Raw genomic sequence first — 14,577 nt, 5'->3', positions numbered from 1 at the left:
TGGCCCAGTGAGCCTCTTAAGGATAAAAAAGTTTAACTTGTCCATGTTGATCGATTGTGAGATCTGTAGGTCATCTGAATCCACGAGAATGGCTACTGTTCTTGACTAAATAGTCTTGATAATGTAAGAGCCTATCCAATTGGGTTTGAATTTGCCCCTAATGTTGTGGATAGCAACTCGATTGTCTTTCAGCAAAAATTTTCTTCTCTCAATTTCTAGGATTTGGATTTCTTGCCAATCTCCATTGGCTTGAGAAATGACCCAGTTTTGAATCTTCGAGCGTATCTGACCTTTTTTGCCCCTAGTTTAAGGGCTACTTCTCATCCAACTATGCAAGCTTCCTTTGATCATATCCGACCTTATTACCCCTAGTTCAAGGGCTGCTTCAAATCCGGCCATGCAAGCCTCAAATTGTGGATGATCGTTGAACATCTGAATCCAGGTTCAAGGTTTGAAAGCAAAAAATGGTCAAGTCTTGAGGCTAAGAGTGATCCTATGTTGTACAATCTCAAGATCAGTTCCAGGCATGTCTTCATGGGACCACGCAAAAATAATTTTTGAAATATTTTAATAAAGCGACTAATCATTCGCGCCCCTCTGAAGACAATGTAGAACCAATGTAGATCAAGCCAGGATCCTTCTTTGTACTTGCATTAACAAATATGATCTCATCCATTAAGGGCTTAACATGCCTCTTTTCCTCTCAGTTGGTCATATTTTTACAAATCCCAAGGAATTCATCCCTCTTCGTTTTTATTACAGTGTTAGAAAAGTTTTGAAAAACTTAGGTCAATGCAATAATTTAAAGGCACAAAGAAGTAGGTGAAAATTATTGTCGTTTCATTCAGATCTTCTGGCTCAACTGGCTCAATGGTAGAAACAGATGCAAAAAAAAAAAAAAAGTGTAAAAGACAAACACAAAACAAGAAAGTGATGTCCGAGGTAACACCCCCAAAATACCAACCTCTAATATAACAAGACTGAGTCAATACCCAAGTCTGAAAGTACAATAAACAACATTTTCAAAGTGATAAAACATTGCATGCCATCCACCACATCTAGAGTAAAATGAGCGCCATCAACAGGTGGTTTATCCCTGATCACATAGTCACATTATCCTCCAAATTCATCGATCCAGTGCCGATAAACTTTGTAGGACCCGGTGGAGCAATGACCTTCTTGTCAATCAGATCTTGTATTTCATAGCGAAGGCGAAAATAACAGTCAGTGTCATGGCCGGTTTGTTGATGGAAGGCACAGTACTTGACAACATTATGCTTGGTTGGAAGGGAATTAGGGAGAGACCGAGGGTCAAGGGGTTTGAGATGGCCTTGTCCTATGAGGATTTGGAGAGCTTTGGATAAGGTCATGAAAAGGGAATTGAAAATGCGATTACTAGTCCTGACAAGATTGACAGAGGGGTTGGCGAGTGTTGACTGGATTTGGAGATCTCCGATGAGTGTAGGATTGGAGCTGAAATGGGTGTTTCTAGTACGACATCCCTTTTCCTGGGTTGCCCCTTTATTCAAAATGCTCCCAATCTGAGCGTCAAAAGTGTCATGCACAAATTTTGCAATAACTGCAAGCACTTGCTGCTTGTTTAGCCCTTTGCCCTTCAAAGCCTCAATAACCCACTGAAGGTGTTCATAAGGATCAATGCTTGCCCCGACCTTGTTCTTGCCACTTGTTTCAGTTTTGCCAAAAGATTGGGTGGCTCTATCAAAGCAAGGCCTATTCATTGTTGACATGTCGTCACCCAGACTTGAAATGGCTTCGAGTTAGCCTTCTTCAAATGCAGTCCATCCCAAGATTGGGGAGCCTTTTGACATGAAATTTCAGGTATGTGATGTGGTCAATGATTGAGCCAATATCCCAAAGGCTAGATCTGCCACAGTTCTCTAAAGATCTTCAATCATGCTCATTAGCTCAGAAGTAGTGGGTTCATGGGTTTGAAATGATTGGGGTTCAAGTGCATCCATCATACACAAGTCCATGCTTTCTGGAATAAACACATTAGGCTTGGATACACAGGTCGAGGTGATGTATATAATGGGGTTGTTGGGGGATGGTAGTGTATGGATTAGGTTAAGGTGTAAAGATAATGAGTTGGTGGTGGCTTAAGGTCTTTTTGGTAGAGCTATGATCTCTTCGTCAATAAGATCCTGAATCTTATGACAAAGGCAGATGCAACGGTTTGTATCATGACTGTGCTGTTGATGATAGGCACAATATTTAGGGGGGTCATGTCTTGGTAGAAGAGGATTTGAAAGGGGTCGGGGTTCTAGGAGCTCTAGGTGCCCTTTTTCTAGCAGCGTTTTCAAGGCTTAAGAGAGAGCCATGTAAAAATGATGGAAATTTCAAGCTTGGGGCTGAGTTAAAGTGGTTGGTTTTTGGCTATTATCAGGAAAACGGTTTTTGATGAGAGTGGTGACAATGTTTACTTCTAAGTAATTCACAGTTGTGCTGCCACTGGCAGTAGCATTGAAACAGTCTTCTTCAAAGACTCATTATCTTCCACAATGAACCCTTGTCTGATGGCATCCTCGATTTGAAACCCAATTTCATGGAGGTCCTTAAAGTTGAATAATGGGAGGACTATCATTTTCTGTAATAGCCTTTCATGCAGATTTCTAACAATGATACGGACTTGCTCTTTCTCTGGAGGTTTGTTTGCCATCATAGCCGCCTTTGCTCTCCATCGAACAACAAACTCTAAGAAGTCCTCTTTCAATTCCTGACGCATTACCTCAAGATCACGAGTTGTGACCTCGATTTGCATGTTGTAGGAATATTAGGCAACGAAGGATTCAACCAACTCTTGCCAGCTCTGTTTCACAGAGTCTTCCAATTTCACATACCAGATGGCAGCTATTCCAGACATGGTTCAGCCGAATAGTGACAACTTTTGAACTCCAGTCAAACCCATTGGTTACAAGATATCAGAAAATAAGCGCAGATGCACCATTAAATCTCCAGAGCCATCGAAACGATCAATACGCGGCATCTTGAACCGCTTTGGCAAAGTAACGGTGGATTCAGTATATCCATCCTCAATATCCAGAATAGAGTTAACCCTTTGCGCTTTCTTGAATAGTTTTTCAAGTTTGTTGACTTTGAGCAGGGTCGGTTCAAACTCAAACTCGCGAGGTGTCTCAGTTGGAGTCTTTGAATCGAGACTAGATCTGTCTGGGCTGGAGGAATAGGAATGCCCGGTGGATCCTGAGCTGTATTGGCAATGGTGCCTGGCATAGGAGTAGCCACGTTAGGTGCATGAGAAACAGAAACCGTAGCCAGCTGTTATTGTAACCTATTAGTGACCTCAGGTTGGTGGGCCATGTCGTGCTAGAGTGAGTCGACTGACTGCTACAAACGGATCAGTAAATCCTCTAGATTTGTTGGAGGCTGAGCTATGATAAGAGTAGATGCCCGACATGAGCCGAACAAAGGTGATCTAACTAGTGAATGTTTGGAACAGTAGAACTAGTGAACCCTGTCTGGCACTCCTTCGTCTTACCACCAGCAAAAGTGAAGCAAACACTGGCTGCCTCTAAACTAAATTTCTGACCTGACAAAGTCTATCGACAAGAGTCCAGAGTACCTAGGAGATATCAGAGCCTTCTGAAGCTATGGTTCCAGGACTACCTTGTAAAAGAGAAAACAGACAGCACCTCAACCCAATTTCACTAGAATAGATATGATCACATCTGAATGAATGTACTCCCCGCTGCATTCTACCCCACAAACTAATACCAACTGTACCACTGATATAAAGCACCCCTGTATAGTTTCACTATAACGAACATACCAGGTAAAGAGAGCCAAAACACCCCTATGAGGGGGGTAGGGTTACCCTGTCCTAGCTTTAGCATGATCTAGGGTTTCACTACTTCGATCAAGCAGTTTAACGTAATCCTGCATTCGAGTGAGCGTCTCTATGGCTTTTCTATATGCAACTAGGCCAAATGGTCAAAATAGGGGTACATCAGCAAGACTACCTAATATACCTCTCACACCTAACACTGAGAAGTGACAGAAGGACCAAACGGTACAGCAGTAGTCCAGATCCAAGAGTTGTGTTCCCAGCATGGCAGAGCCCATGACCGGTCAGCCTTTTGGCAAGCTTTTGGGCAAGCCTTCAGCAAACCGTCCAAGAATAACAGGTGGCAAACACAGTGATTTAAGTGCACCAATGTCAATGCAATGCAAAGAACATATAAGTGTAAATAAAATTTCACATTATGAAGTTCGAGTCAAGTTCTCTAAAGTCCCCAGCAGAGTCGCTAAAAGCTGTAGCTTGCTTTTTGTGCTCCTTTCGGATACGACTAGCTCTACTGTTCGGACTCCCGTGGTTCTGAATCTGATCTCACAAGTGCAATGTGAAATAGATAAATATAAAAGAGTCAAAATCTAGCAAATCTTTTGAAAAATCGATTTTGAATCAAAATGCCAAAAATAGACTGCTTTGCCAGATTATAGAGTCGCCTCCTAAATATTTTTGTCAAGGCCACTTATTCATCATCACCAAAGTGTCTCAGCTTGGGAACTTAGGTACGAGAGGGGAAGGTCATAAATTGAGCACCCCACTCGCCCGATCAAAAATCGGCCTCTACTAATCATGATATGATTCTTATTTACATTATATGCTCTTGTTCCAGTTATTAGGCTAACATTACTATGTGACGCACACAAGCATAGACTAATTTGAAAAACTAAGAACATTTTGATTTCATGTTTGTTTGAAAAGAGGTTTGAATATGTACTACTTGAAAAAGTGATCTCATATGTACATTAATCAAATCATCTCAATTTAAGCAATTAGCATTCAATCACAGGCATTCAAATAGGTATATCACTTAAGCACTTAGCCTTATGGTAATCATGTTCGACATGGCGACAATCACACTCATGTCATATGCTAAAGTAGTAAAGCTTACCCTAATTCCCGAAGCGAGCCAAAAGAGAGAAAATAGTTAGCAAAATGCATGATCCTAACTAATGAAATATACCTAATGCAACACATGCAATATACAATTAGAAGTCCTGCTACTAGCGTAGCATATGAATAAATTTTGATAGCATGTAGTTTTAAACACATTTTCAAAGAAGTATTTAAATGACAATACTTGTTAACATGATGAGCCGAGCTTTATACATGCAAAACAGATAGATGCAAATCATGAGAAATGCTAAGTAAACATAATGCTCAATACTATCTGCCATAAGCGGGTAAATAAGAAGAAGAAAGACATGGGGTTGGAAGACATACACATTATTACAAGTTTGCCCTTGCATAAGAGGGTCCGAAGAAATGAATTAGCTAAACTACTTAACTAATTATGACAACACCGCATTTAACTAACTATTCTAGCTAATTAAATAATGACAACATACTCTAACTAATTAATACAAATTAACTAGTTAAACTAACTAATTAGTTACATTACAGAATTAATTAAATAAGCAATTAAGGTACAACATACTACTGTTAACAAGAAATAAATTTAACTAGTCCCGAGGAGCAAAGAAATGGCTTATGCATGCTCATGAATTTCTCCCTCGAGAATGCCTCTACACTGTTTTGCATCTCAGCCTCTGCTATGCTATGTAAAAAAAAAGTGGTACTGCCTGGCTGAAAAAAGTGGTCGGCAGGCCAAAAGTGGTGGCCGGCTGCCCACTAATAGTGGCCTGCCGTATGGTAAAGGTGGCCTGCCGACCAATATGTTGGGTTTCTTTTGCTGCAATAGAAAACAAACAAAGCATTCTCAGGGGGATGTTTGTCCACCATGCATCTCCTTATCATCAGACAGATCAAATGAGGGGTAGGTTCGATTCACAAGCCTTCAATCGGTGCAAATTCATTGCGTGATGACTTATGAACCGAGGGATATAATTTCAATAAATGCACAATGAAAGACTCATGAACCTCCTCCTTATCATGATATTGATCAAGGGAAGCAGTTGACATCGACTCTTGAACCGTTTTCATCACTAACAAGTATGAGACGACTCAAGATTCAATGGGTTCAATTAACGTCCGATTGAACCCCGAACCATTTTATTATCTATCTCCATTTTATTCCAATTTTAACACCTCTTTTAATTACCTTTCCATTCATTAATCATTTTAGTCCAAAATGAGTATTAAGTCCACTAATGGAAAGAAGTGTCAAACAAAGGATTGTTTTGGGCATGAGAAAGATATCATGCCGTTGGTAATGAACCTCCGAAGAGATTAAACCATTAAGCACAACGATCTCTATCTCAAGTTTAAACAAACAATCGATTTGAAACGACTCTCAAAGCAAGGAAGAAGCCAATAAATGAGAGAAGTACAAAGATGATTAGAGATGAACACAAGTATGGAATGCTTGAAATAAATGCTATCAACTTAAATAGGTTGGTGTCTAATACTTAGAACACCAAACCTATGAGGACCATTACACTACAAGCATGCAATACAAAGTATAAATGAAACTAACACATAAAAAGAGTCCCAAATTAGCTCAAAGAAGTGCTGAAATTAAGGTAAAAATAGTTAACAAAGGAAGCTAAAACAAAGAAAGTAATTAAGCTAGTAATTAAGCACAAGGAGGGGAGGCTACCTCCTCTATTTTTGGGACTTCAAAATATGATTTTTAGCTTCTGAAAATCTCTAAACATTAGTGGTACAAAGCTCAAAAAAAATATAATGTGTAATGACCCAATATATATATTTTTTTAAATAGCCAGTGCATAATTTAATTGAGCAAATTTTTGAATTTGATTTCTGTGTAAATTCTATGCGAAAACAGTTCGGTTTTGTATTTTTAAAAATAATTTTCAATCTCAGAAAATTATGAAATTTTTATATGTTTTTCCCATGTGAGTCTAGCACTTTGGATAAAAATTTCAGAATTTAATGATGATTATTTATTTTATGAAAATTCATGGACTAATTGGTGTTCAGTTTAATTTATAACAGAATTTGAAAATGAGTTTTGGGTGTTCGAACCAGGATTTGAGAAAAATTTATTGGGTTTATTTTGGTATATAATTGGACCATGTTTGACTTATGAGTGAGACCCATGATTTAGATTTAATTTAATTTGAGTTTGTTTAATAACTCATGTTTAACTGTTTGGTCATTTTTAATTATGTGATTGGTAGTAACCACCTTGGGAGTTGTTATTATTTATTAATAAATATTTGATAGTTGATTTTATAGTTTGTACCATGTGGTATAAAAAAATTATATATTTTATAAAGAATGAAATGTGTATATATTTAATAATGAGTAAAATATTATATTTTGTCGGATACAAAAATATTATATTTTGTGGTGAGAAAAATTATATCATTTTATAAATTATGTTATATAATTTTAAGATATTATTATTAAATTAATTGTATCATTTGATGATTAAAGAATACATTAATTTTAATGGGTGACAACTCACGATGGGCTACCCCTAACCCTCTTTTTTTTCTTTTCTTTTTGGTTGGACTCTCTGCTGGAAGCAGAGAGTTGATGTTTTCAACACACACACACACACTCTCTCTCTCTGTCCTTATTTATTTCTCTATTGTTGGCTCAACTTTTGAGTTTCAAATGGAAGTTCTTAGAGTGAGATTTTGTTGAAGTGTTGTAAATGAAAGTTGGAGAACTCGTCATGATCTTCACAATGGCAGTCTCTGATTCATAATCGGGCAAGATTTGCTTTCCAAATCTGCTCTTCTTCATTATTTGAGGTAGTGACTTTCTATATATCATTACATTAAAGCTATGTTAGGGTTATTTTGAGAAAATATGTCATTTTAAGAGGTATTGCATATATATATATGCTTTTTCAAATTTTTGTTGGGTAATTTTTAGAGAAAAATTATGTTGAAATGTTAGGAATGTTGGTATTTTGAGATTGATTTGGAAAAATTATTTTGTATTGATAATTTTGTAAAACAAATCCGAAAATAAAATTGAAAAGATGTATGGATTGTATTTACATCATATTATGATTAGATGATTTATTTTTTTAAATATAAATTTGAAATATTTTTATCTTTGATTTGGAATTTATTTTTGAGAAAAATAAATTGATATTGAAGAATATTGTGTAGAATGTTAAGTTGATGTTATTAATTTGGAAGATAGTGAACATAGTGAACTTACTAATTTGATGAATTAAATTAGTTTGGTTAACATTTTAAATCCTTTGTAATTAAAGGGGGTGTTATTGGGTTTGTAATTCATAACTTTAATATTATGAGATTAAAAGTGACGAAGTTGACCAAGTATGAAATTTAGAGAAATAAGCGAGATTAAGTTGATGTGGTATGGTATTGAGTTCCTAGTTTTACTAGTTGAGTAATGTTATAATAATAATTTCATACTTCAAAATTTTTATGAGATATTTGAATTGTTTGGCGGTTTTTGACAAGAAAATAATAGAATGTGATTTTAGCTCATTTTGAGTAAATGGATGAATTGGATTAAAACAAAAAGATGAGTTATCAAAACTTTTATCTATTTATTATTTTTTCCTTAGTTTAATTCGATGGGGTGGATGTTGAAAATTGGAAAGTGAACACTCATGTTATATTTTATAATTATAGTCAAGAGAAGATTTTGATATAATTGATGAAGTGTTGGAATACTCACTTATGCTTATTAAGAATTATGATTGAATTTGAAGATCCCGAGATTTTACTTGTATGAGAAAAATGGAAATTTGATTCTATTTAATGTTTGGGAAGGGGATGAGTTTTGGAAAGATTATAATTTCATTTTATTGATAAAGTATGTGAGTTAGAAATTTATGAAAACCTTGAACCCGCTTTGGTGTTATATGTTATTGCTATTGATGATCTATTGCTTAAAAGTTTGGTTTTTGGTAACCGGTAGAGGATTACCATGTTGGTATTTAAATAAGGAGATTCTTGGAAAGGTAAGAAAATATTTGATTTTGGAAGTTTGTTTTGAAAAGGATATTGTTGAATTGTCTTGAAAAGGCTAAGTTAGAAGTTGTTGATTTACTTGTGGTACATACATGAACATTAACATTATTACATTATCTCTTGGAATTGTATCATAATATTACATTGATAAAGATATGGAATTTGATCACAATGGAACATTGTGTGGTGGAATTGAAATTGAAATTATATTAATGCATTGTTACACATTGCATTTCCATTCCATTTCATTGTTATCATGGATTTTGAATTGCAATTGAAAATTATTATTTTGATAAAGGAATTGTTTTTGAGAAACAAGACCATTTGGATTTGTTTTGGGTAAATACATTGGTAAGTCTGGATGGGGGTCTAGTTTGATATTGGTTAAGTTAGCCTGAGTGTCCATGGTGAAAGACCAGAAACCCGTGCGGATAGGTGTCGAGCCTTCCAGTTAATACTGGTAAAAATGACAGATTACAGGTGTTAAGCTTTTCAGTTAATACTAGTAAAAATGACAGATTACAGGTGTCGAACCTTCTAGTTAATATTGGTAAAAATGACAAATTGGTAGTACTTGTATAGTTTACTTGCAGACACCAGCCTAGGGATTACCTAAGTCGTATTTACCATCTTGGAATTTTATTGAAATTGTTGGATTAATATGTTTTCAAATTGGCATTGTGCATAAGATTTTCAAAAGATGAGAAAAATATTTTGAGCATGACATAACATATGCATTCATTTCATAAGACTGTATAAAATGGATTTGATTCATTGTTCAATTATTTGATTCAATAGATAATGAGATAATTGAATGAATTGAAAAGGATGTCCTGTTGCTATCGAAACATGTTTATTTATTTAAGTTAACTTGTTATGGTTAATTAAATAAATCGAATTTAAGAAATTATGTAATAAAATCATATGGTTTTGACATGATATGATTTCACGTATATGTATGAGTATTTTGGTACCCACATTATCTTCTAATGTTTTAATATGAGATTGTTTGGTGAGCTAATGGTTGCTTACCCCCTGCCTGTACATATGTACAGGAAATGCGTTTCGGATTTGAAGATCAAACAATGAGTTTTACCATTTCATAAGTGTAATGTAGTGATGGATAGTACTACTTCATCTGTTGTTTGGTTTAGTGCTATTTTTTTATAAAGAGTAGTGTCTTCTCTTTTATTGTAAGTCTTAGGGCATTTCTTTTATTTGTATGTAAATGTCATTATTGTATAATGAGAGGGAATAAGGCTATTTAATTATTCATCATTTCATCTAAGGATGAAATGTTATTTGTAAATGGACTTGATTAATGAATATTGGTAATGTTATCCGAGTCATAAAATACGGGGCGTGACATAATGAAAATGTGGGAAACACAAGGGTAAAAGCCTAGGAAGCAAGGGTCAAAGAGGGGTGGTCCACTCCTCTACCCTTAATGGCTTTAGACCACAAGCTTCAACCCATAAAAATTAGGTAAAAATAGCCCAAAAATAGTAGGAAAATAGAGTACATAAATAAGGTAAGAAAGCTAAGAATTATACCTCTTGAAGAGATGTACCCTTTTAAGTTACAAACCAACAATTCCACACCCTCAAGAGCTAAAATACAAGCTCAAACACCTCAACAAAGAACCCTCAAGGTTTGGTTTAGAGTATCTAAGTAAAGGGTATAAAAGTTGCAAGGGAGAGAGAGAATTGTAGAGAGAGAAAAATATTTTCCAAACTTTTGTTCCAAATTTTTCTTACCCTAAATTATGAGAGAGGGTCAAGTATATATAGAAAATTAGGTTTGGCTCTCGAAATATCAGTATACATACAGCTGGTATCATGTATGCACTAGTGGAGACAACTGGCACACCTGGCACAAAGATTTGAAATTTTACATAAGTGGTCGGCTGGCCACAAATAGTGGGCAGCTGGAGTCACAAATGGGTTTGCAGGCATAAGTAGGTGGCAGGCCACTAAAAGGGAGTGGCAGACCACTAATAGTGGGCGGCTAGAGTCACTAGTGGGTCTGCAAGCACCCAGTTAGTCAGGCTTAAAAAACTGTTGTTTTGGTCCAAAAACAAGGCGCAAAGGTTGTGGTTCTTTTGAGGCTCAAAGCTGAGGCTTTCTGTTGAGAATTTCGAGCATTTAGACAAGCGTATACATTCATCATCGGGTGATCAATCGGTTGCGCCCAAGGCTTAAGGGCATTCAAAAATTGAGTGTCTACAGGCTAGGCCTAGGCTTAATTTTTTGGCCCGTGGGCTGGCCCGAATTTTGGCGGGAGCCCGCAAGGCTCGGCATGGGTTGGGTAAGATTTATACCCCTACCAAATTCACAATCTTTTCAAGATTCAAACTACGGAGCTCTTAGCGTATATTGTATCACCTTTGAGACCATACTCGGATGACCCTCAACAACCCTATTATGACCCACAAGAAAGTTCCATACAAAAGGAATTGACTCGATTTCACTATCATCCAACCATTAAAACCGATGAAGAAACGCATTCGACTCAGAATTCACAACCTCGGGTGTCAAAACCCAATTCTTGGGGTGCCCGCAATTGTACAAAACCATTGAAAACCAATTCTTTCTGGGATACACAGTCTGCATTGCACCATCCATTTTGGTAGTCTCTTTCGGTGCGTAGTCATGTTGAACACACATTATAGGATACTGGTCGTTCACACTACAAGAAAAAACACATTTAGCGACTACCTTTTTTTTTGTCGCAAATAGTCCACTTTCTGCGACTAAAATTTAACTTTTGGCGACCACAATTTTTTGGTCGCGGAAAATCACCTTTTGGCAACCAAAAAAATAAGTTGGTCGCGGAAAGTATACTATTGGCGACCAAAGGCTTTTTTCGTCGCGGAAGATCACCTTTTGGCGACCAAAAAAAAAGTTGGTCACGGAAAGTATACCCTTTGGCGACCAAAAAAAAAAGTTGGTCGCGGAAAGTATACTATTGGCGACCAAAGGCTTTTTTGGTCATGGAAGATTACCCTTTGGCGACCAAAAGTTGGTCGCGGAAAGTATGCTATTGGTGACCAAAGGCTTTTTTGGTCGCGGAAGATTACCCTTTGGCGACCAAAAAAAAAAGTTGGTCGCGGAAAGTATGCTATTGGCGACCAGAGGCTTTTTTTGTCGCGGAAGATTACCCTTTGGCGACCAAAAAAAAAAGTTGGTCGCGGAAAGTTATGGTGGGATAAATTTTTAAAAAAATGATACTATAGTAATTACATGCTATTTTTCTATTTAGGCATTAAAAGTTTTATAAAATAATATATAACCCAATTTTTATGGGTTATATATTTTTTTTGCCAAATATGAACAAGAAGTATGTTATTGGCAGAGTGGCAGAATGGATTGAGTGCATGGTGACTCCTTGGTCAGGAGTTCAAGTCCCAGGGAGCACAAAAGAATTATTTTTTTTGGATCAAGGAGTTGACTTTTGGCGACCAACTTATCATTGGTCGCTAAAAGTTTACTTTTGGCTAATATGAATTGGACTTTCCGCGACCAAAAAAGTTGGTCGCGAATGGTTACTTTTAGCGACCAAAGGCTTTTTTGGTTACAGAAAACTATCTGTGACGAGGCTTTAGCGACCAACTCGCGACCAACATATTTTGGTCGCGAAAAGGTTTTAGCGACCAAATATGGTACTTTTCGCGACCAAAATGTTGGTCACGGAAAGTGTTTTTTCTTGTAGTGTCACCAAATCGATTAATTCTTTGATGTCGGATAAGTAAAGGAAATCGCAGTCGACAAACATGGCCCAACCTTGATAATTAGCGAGGTAAGGTGTTCGAAATCGAGAAAATGAGAACTCAATGCTCTCGAGCTTGTCTCTTTCTCTCCGATACATATTTTTTGTTACAATTCAGGTTGTTTGATTGGGATGATTTCGATGGGGATTGAGGTTCGCTTATTGATTGAGGGTTGATTTGGGAAGATGGTTAAAAGTTGACTTTTTATTTTATTTTTATTTTTTTGATTTTTTTTGAAAAAATATGTAAAAAATATGAGAGGTGATATGATTCAAAATGGATTAAAAGTTAAAAGATGATTTTTAACTATCTTCTTAAAATAGTCCTCAGTGGCAGACTTCATAGGCTAGGTCTTCGTGTGGGTTGTAGCCAATGAAGATCTTGAATGGGTTTGCTTTGGCATTCACATTGTTGAGATTGGTTGGATTGTTTGGGTTTGGTGTCAACATTGCAATGAATAATGATTCAATGTAGGTTTGAATGGTTTGGATTTTGATGTTTGGATTTTGGTTTAAGGAATTTTGATTTTAGGGAGTGTTTTGAAAAGTTGGTTTTTTGATTTTTTATGACTTTTTTTGCTAAAAAAAACTAACTTTCTATGATTTTTTTTGACTAAAAAAACTAAAATGCTAAAAAACTAACTTTTTATTTTGTTTCCAAAACACCCCACATTAGTGGTTTTGGGGTATAGATATACGGATATAGTCCATTGATATATTTGGGGAGCCGACACACACGGGGTTCAACTTCAGTGTAATAATAGAAAAGCAATAGACTTAATTTTTCAGTATATTGATATGATAATTAATTAAAATATTTAAAGTAATATTTATTTTATATATTTTTAATTATTAATTAATTATATCACTAACGTGTTATTTGTTTTAAAAAATTTAGAAACTGAACTGAGAGAGAGAGAGGACAGTCACATTTATTGCCTAGGGTGGCAGCGGAACAATAAACAATGTGATGTACGAAAATTTCATTTTGATGTTGACATGCAACCATCTAAAAAAATGTATCAAAATTTTAAGAGTAATTTTATTTGCACATCGCATCACAAATAATATTTATGGTCTCGCGAGGTAGCTCGAGAAAGTTGAGGTTCGAGTGGCCCGATTTTGACTTTTCACCTCTCTCTCACTCTCCATTTTCCCTCCTTCCTTTGTTTCTTCTCTTCTTCTTCTTTTTCTTCTTCTTCTTCTTCTTCTGTATTTTCTCTTCTTCAGTACAAGCAACAACAACTTTTCCCTAATCTTCTCACTCAACTAGGTAAATAACTCTCAGAAGCCTAATCTCAAACACATTGTCTACATGAACCCAAATTTACTTATATATTATGAAAATTTAAAGAACCCAGATTTACTTACTTACAAAAGTCAAGCATGAAAATTTTTATGGTCCCAGAACCCAGATTTACCCAATTTCCCCTAATCTCAAACACACTGTGTTAAAGAAACTAGATTTAATAAAGTATTAAAGAAAAAGAACCCAATGGTTCTTACTCAGATTTCTCAAACACATAGACTTTGGTACTAAAGAACCCAAATTTGCTTACAGAAAAAGAGGTTGATTCATTGATATGTTTCGTTTGGGATGATCTAGAAAAGAAGGTTGAACCAAACCCAAAATCAAAATCAAAATCCAAAATCAATCCCAAAATCAAAACCAAACCCACAGAATCAAAATCAAAATCAAAATCAACCCACAGAATCAAAAAAAAAAAAAAAAAAACCCAAAATCAAGATCTAGCTTCAGCCTCTCCGTCCATGGCGATCTCCGTCCTCTATTCCCCCACCGGCGCCAATCACTGTATCTTCTGTGTATATATGCAGATCTGTCATAGATTTGTTCTTTTCTCTTTTTTTCTTCTTCTC

The 14,577-nt window shown here is 36.0% G+C and overlaps 1 pseudogene; it reads right to left on the bottom strand.

The window, feature by feature from the left end:
• Window positions 1-2,929: 2,929 nt before the first annotated feature.
• Window positions 2,930-13,149, bottom strand: LOC114302438 (protein CDI-like; annotated as a pseudogene).
• Between the last annotated feature and the right edge of the window lie 1,428 nt (window positions 13,150-14,577).

The sequence above is a fragment of the Camellia sinensis genome, chromosome 15 (assembly GCF_055761805.1).
Source record: "Camellia sinensis isolate YWXY chromosome 15, ASM5576180v1, whole genome shotgun sequence".
In the NCBI taxonomy this organism is placed as follows: Eukaryota; Viridiplantae; Streptophyta; class Magnoliopsida; order Ericales; family Theaceae; genus Camellia; species Camellia sinensis.
This window is presented reverse-complemented; position numbering and strand designations above follow the sequence as displayed.